Source organism: Penaeus chinensis, chromosome 37 (assembly GCF_019202785.1).
Source record: "Penaeus chinensis breed Huanghai No. 1 chromosome 37, ASM1920278v2, whole genome shotgun sequence".
Lineage (NCBI taxonomy): Eukaryota > Metazoa > Arthropoda > Malacostraca > Decapoda > Penaeidae > Penaeus > Penaeus chinensis.
Window position 1 is genome coordinate 15834496 of NC_061855.1, and position 5941 is coordinate 15840436.

Genomic DNA, 5941 nt, shown 5'->3' on the forward strand with positions numbered 1-5941 from the left:
GTTACTGAACGAAGAAAATAAAAGGTTCCTGAAAGGAGATGGAGAACTGAACCAAGAGGTAGCAGAAGCGACGAGACAGGAGGTGATCACAGCACTGAAGAAGATGAAGAATGGGAAATCGACAGAGGCAAATGACAAATTGCATCAACTCATTAAGTCATACCAGAGAAGTGGAGAGAGAGTGTCTTAATACTGATCTTTAAATAGAAAGGAGATATACAAAGTTGTGAAAACTATCGTGGTAATAAGGTAATGTCCCACACCTTGAAGCTGCTTGAGAGGATCCTAAATAGCAGACTAAAACAGGTAGACCACATCGGAAGGCAACAACTTGGATTTATGAAGGGATTTGGAATGGTTGACGGCATCTTCTCACTCAGGCAAACTATGGAGAAACATCATGAAAAGCAAAAGGTGCTGCATATAGCTTTCATCAACTTAGAGAAAGCATATGACAGGGTCCAACACCAAGAAGTATGGAGAGGATTGAGGGAAAGAGAAGTGCAAGAGAAGTATGTAAGAATAGTACAAGATTGATACAAGAATGTAACAACTAAAGTCCGGAATGCACTTGGTACAGCTGACAGTTTCCATATGCAGGTCGGCTTACATCAGGGGACGGCACTAAGTCCACTTCAATTCAACATAGTATTTGATGTCATCACTGAAAATGTGAGTGAAGATCCGCCTTGTTATATACTCTATGCTGATGTCTTAGTGGCCGAGAGTAAAAGAACACTAGAGAGGAAACTAGAAGAATGGAGAGTTGCGTTGGAAAGTAGAGGAATGAGGATTAGATCCAAAACTAAACACTTGATGGATACGAGTGGCGACCAGCAACCCACAATTAAGTTGAATGGTACAGATTTGAAGAGAGTAAAAACCTTTAAATACCTGGGATCAATGGTAGATGAGACAGTTGCAATGGAGAGAGAAGTGAACTTTAGAATCCAGTGTGGTTGAAACAATTGGAGGAGTCTCTGGCGTGATATGTGACAAGAGAGTACCAGTGAGACTGAAAGGTAAAGTTAACAAGGCAGTAGTCAGACCTGCCTTGATCTACAGCCTGGAAGCAGCACCTCTGAAGAAGTCTGAAGAGAAAAAGATGAATGGGGCAGAAATGAAAATGTTGTGATGTATGGTAGGAGTGACAAGAAGAGATAGTATCAGAAATGAATACATCAGAGGGACAGTTAAAGTAGTTGAGGTGTCAAAGAAGTTTCAAGAGTTAAGATTAAGATTGTTTGGACATTTGAAAAGAAGAGTTGGCGAAGATCATGCTGGAAGAGAAGTCATGGAGATGAAAATACAAGGAAACAGAAGAAGAGGGAGACCTAAAACTAGATGGAATGTTTGCATAAACAGATATCTAAGGGAGAAAAATATTGATAGAGAGATGGTAAACAACCGGAATGCATGGAGAAAACTCATTCAAAACGGCGACCTCGTATAGGGAATAAGCTGGGAAGAAGAAGACCGAGATTAAGAAAGCTCTTTGCAAAACAACATTAAAAAATATGACAGAAGGGTGAATTAAAACATACACGAAGGTAATGATGAAGAGATGTCTCAACCCACTGCTCTGGAGTAAATGTAATGTCGACTTTAGTTTTCTTTTTAAATTGAGTTTGCACATAGATAGCTCCACTAGTTTCCAGCCACCAAAGAGGCAATTGGTAGGCCTATGTGACTTCTCCTGATTTCCCGTTTCCTTGATTATTTGGGATCTTTTTATCATTATTATTATGGCTATTAATATCGATGTTCTTATTAGTGTTGTTATACACAACATGATTATTATAAACAGCTGGAGCTTTGTCTCTATGATAAACAATAATACACCAATGTCACAGGTTTGGTCCACTGTCAATAAAATAAATAAGACAAAACATAATGCCATGATTAAGTCGCTAGAAATGTGCAATGAGATATGGAAAAGCCACACTTTTTCAAACTCATGGCACTTCGCCTACATCATTCCCATATTGAAAGGGGGGGAGGGAATCCCAGATCTGCCATTTCTTACCGCCTAATTGCATTAACAAGTTGCTTATGCAAGGCCTTGGAACATATTGTTAACAGTAGGCTATTGTATTTATTAAATTCCAGAAATTTACTAGATGACAAGCAGTGGGGCTTCCAAAAGGGACGCCGAACTCTTGATCATCCAGGAAAGCTGGACAGTCATATTCATGAGGCTTTTGCCAAATCAACATTTTTTGATTTCAGTATTCTTAGATATAGAAAAGCCTATGCCATAGCGATATGGCCTATTCAGAAAACTTTATGCTTTTGGATTACATTGAAACTTACCTTGTTTCATTCAAAATTTTCATTCTGACAGAACTTTTGCTGTCAAATTGTTTTCTGACAATGTCACTTTTTCGATTTCGGGATCCCACAAGGAAATGTCTTGTCACCAACATTATTTCTGTGCATAATTAATGACACCTTACCAGCTCCCCCTTAGGAATCTTAAAAACTTACTGTATGCTGATGGTTGTGCATTATGGCATTCCAGCAGTAATGTAGAATTTTGGCAAATCGCATCCAACTGGCACTGGATCTGTTTCATAACTGGGGCCTGTAATGTGGTGTTAAGTTCTCTACAAGAAAGGGTACTGGGTAAATTTTTTCATATAAGAAGAAGCCAAACATCACACTAACTTTAGACCCATTCAAAATACTCCAAAGTTAGAAAGACCACATGGGTCAATTAAAGAACAAATGTCAAAGAGCACTAAAGGTATTAAAGTGCATTGCTGGAAATAAATGGGAAGCTGATAGAAAGTCTTTGCTAATGATATATAAAGCCCTCATTAGGTCTAAAGTAAGATCATGGTTCAATCGTGTATGGCTCGGACAACAAGCTTAAATCTGAAAGTTTTGGATGTTGTTCAGAATGCTTGCCTACGTGTGTGTCTTGGAACCATGAAATGTACTCGGGTCGAGCGTCTTCAGTTAGAGGTAGGAGTACCTCCCCAGCAGACAATAATATATGCCGCCAAAATAGCCAGAGAGCCAAGTCACCCTACGGGAATGTTTTGGTTCGGCATTTGCGCCCGAAGGGCCGTGGCATTAGGCCTCTGGCGAAGGAGCCAAGTCACCCTAACGGGAATGCTTTGCTTCAGCATTTGCGCCCGGAGGGCCGTGGCATTAGGCCTCTGGCGAGGGAGCCAAGTCACCCTAACGGGAATGCTTTGCTTCGGCATTTGCGCCCGGAGGGCCTTGGCGCTAGGCTGCTCACCAATAGACTCCACGACCTCGTCGAGAAAATCGGAAAAGATCTCTCTTCCATCGATACCCTGGTTCATTCAAATATAGCGCCATGGGAAACTCCCACATTTACCATCGTGTATGCTTGGCTTCCATCAGCCAAGGCCATGGTAACGGAGATGGAGGTACGCCAGAGACTTAGAGATCCCGATCAGATATCTTATCTGTTTTCATATATATTCCGACGGCTCTAGGACAAATGAGCGCGTGGGTGCAGGTGTATGGTCGACTAAATGTCAACTGTGTTGCAGACTGCCGAATCATACATCGACCCACGATAATATAGTTTTTTTTTTCTGATTCATTAAGTTCGCTTAAAGCTATTCAATCATTAGAAACCACAAAAAATGAACTGCTGGGTAGTATCATTCATAAGCAACATAGTGCCAATAAGTCAATGAAGCTAATATTACTCTGGTATCTATGGCAATGCACAGGATGACAAATTTGCCAGGTCAATTGGTGATATGGACCTTAGCATAATCCGTACAGATCTCAGGTGTTTTGTTTCCTTTATAAAATCAAAGATCCATCCTCTGTGGCAAAGTGAGTGGACCACCCTTAGCATCAGTAAAAAACACAAACCATCAAAGAACTGTGCAACAAAGCCCACAGGAAAATCAGAAGGGAGAAGGTGGTGTTGGCCCAGCTCAGGGTCAGTGCCACAAGATTGACCCACCTCACCCCATATGTTGAGAGAAACTTCCCTCCGCAATACCCACATTGCACCAACCGCCTCACAATATCACACATTTTAGTATCATGTCATAAATACAATGCCAAAAGACAAAGCTTAAAAAAAATTACATCAGATCCCAAAACATTGATTTCATAAACATCAAATCAGATGATGAAAGAAGAATCATGAAAGTAATCACAAAACTTTATGATCTTTTATAGATTGAAATAATGAACAGGATCCTTTGACTTAATGATCTTGGCTGGCTGTGTTAACGTGGCCATGAGCCGCAGGTCGATAGCCAAGAAATCTTACAACTTGTAGACAACCTTGGCTCAGCGATCTACGCTCGGTCTTTCCCTCAGAAAGCGAACGTTACTTAACGAACTTTCATTCTTTCGGATTTTTATATTCATTGTTTTAACGAAAGATCTATTGAACTGACGAGTTACACAATTTTTAAGGTATTATTTAACTGTGTTTTAATTAAGATTACTTTTTTCATGGACGTTATTAATTGTACTTTTCTATGGCTTGATAAAAATGGTAACTTAAGGAACTGGCTTCTATTTTTATTTCATCACGTTTTACTTCTTAGGAATACTTGGAATAAAATAAAATAAAATTATAATCACAAGTAGATAACTTTACTGAGATAAAATGAGTGGATACACTGATTTTTGCCAAGCAAATCACCCTTGTTTTAAGTGGCGCGCAACGCAAGCGTTGGGTGATAACAATGCTCAAGTCCTTTACATTATTATTTATTTAATTCACTTATTGAATTGATAAATGACCTTTATGCTTGCCTCTTATTAATGTGATAATATGAAACTGATGTGTGTTTGGTGATCTCTCTATGAATTACGAATCTCTACGAGTTACGAATATCTCTGATTTCAAATTATCTTAAAACGGTTTGTTCGTTTATGATTTGTTAGTTGCTGAAGGTGCTTAGATGAATTGTTAATGGGAAGCCTAAAACCTCTATCTTGTTCATTCGTTTCATTTTCTACTGTTATTATATTATACTTGTCTATTCTTATTCCTGCTTAACGAGGCTTTGTTAGTGATGTAGCACAACCAACAAGGCTTTTTCCTTGGGTCAAATAAGATGGATATAGCTCTGACGACGACCTTAAAAAGTTAATGGCGCTACCACACAATTATTTCAATCTGTCCTCAGTACCGAACCCTAATTTTTATTTTGTGTCAAAACAGGAAGCGCGTTTTTCACTCTCACATGCTCCACCGGATGTCCAGTGACCCCCCCACCCCCTCACCCTAGTGATTTGCATCAGGACCGAAGCAGTCTTTAAAGCCAGAAGATACTTTAACTACCATTAACAAGGAAAAACAAAGAAAAAAAGAGAACGAATTCAACTGTGGGTAATGTGACCGAGTATGGAACTGCTATGATAGAGAATAAATACCCAGTGGAAAATAGTATTCCTCAGTGAATCGTATTTGAATCTTTCTTACTTTCTACTTATTTCCTTCTTTGGGAATGTGTGCTTAGATAACATGCTTTCTCTCATTCCAGAGCTCAAGCATAAAGAGACGACAGCACTCTGGCTTTTACTTGGGACCGAGACCAACACGTTACTACCCTGAGCACCAAACGAGCCAAACTATTGCACATAACTCGAAACGGGCAGCTTATGTATAACTGCTCAGACATGAAAATTACATTCCTGACGAATATTATTAAAAAAGTTTTGTTCCATCTTAGAGTACGCAACCTTTATTGTTTGCTACATCGTGTAGGTATTTATATGAGTCAACATTACATCTAAATCGTTTATTTTACTTCCCTCCTCATCTCATTTTGATCTGTGTAAATGCATTATGTGAACCTTTTCTTTCATGGACTATAATCTCAATAAACACTATTTATAGTTCTAGCTTACCATAACGACCCATAACTGGAAGTAAAAAATAAAAACTGAGATTAATTAGGGCTATACCAAAAAAAGAGACGTATAT